Consider the following 974-nt stretch of genomic DNA (forward strand, 5'->3'; position numbering starts at 1 on the left):
AAAATAATACAAAATAAAGACTCTTTGGCTTAATCTCAAGAAGGAAGGGTGAATTGAAAGTACAGCAACCCTCACACAGCCTGTCACCCTGCTTCACATCACCTGCATGGCCCGCTACACCAGAGGAGAAGATGATTCCCCGATTGCTAATGTCTCAAGCCGTCTTGAAAAAACACAAAATCCTCTTGGGGGTGGGGTGGGGATTGAGGGGAGAATATCATTATTTTAAGCCACAAATGATTTCTACAAGCAACATTTCAAATATGCTGTTTGACATAAATCAAATTAATGCAGGCACAGACCAAGATAAGAAGATATGAACAAGATCTAGGAAAACCAACATAGACATAGAAATACAATCATAAGCTCTCCAGGTATCGACATTGACAAAGTGTTATATTGTTATGCTGATGAAAATAAATGCAGGACTGAACATTTTCAACTGAGAATTGGTAGTATTTTCCTTAAGACATAGCAGAACAGGAAAAGATTCAATAAAACATTCCAGAACTAAGCATAAATAACTAAAAATAAATAACAACTAAAAAAGAGCCTTGGTTGTTCTGCGGTTAAAACACTCAGCTGATTACCAAAATGTCAATGATTCAAACCCACCTGCAGCTCTGTAGGAGGAAAATGTAGCAGTCTGCTTCAGTAAAGATTGACAGCCTTGGAAACTGCCGAGCAATTCCACGTTGTCTTACAGGGTAGCTCTGTGGTACAATTAACTCAAAGGCAATGGGATTTTTGGTTTAGAACTTGTTGAAGAATGAAAGAACTAAAAAGTACCTCAGGATAAAAAAGTTATCTGTAACAACACGTGAGGAGGCAAAAAATGAAAATATTAGATCAAAAGAGATGGAGAGATACACAGTCTAGTGACTGAGAGAGAGAGAGAGAGAAGAGAATGAAGCACAAGCATTGTTAAGAGATAATGACTAAGGATTTTCCAAAACTGATACAAGATGTTGATG

Source organism: Echinops telfairi, unplaced genomic scaffold (assembly GCF_000313985.2).
Source record: "Echinops telfairi isolate 266 unplaced genomic scaffold, ASM31398v2 ScPeMD7_2;HRSCAF=8, whole genome shotgun sequence".
Taxonomy (NCBI): Eukaryota; Metazoa; Chordata; class Mammalia; order Afrosoricida; family Tenrecidae; genus Echinops; species Echinops telfairi.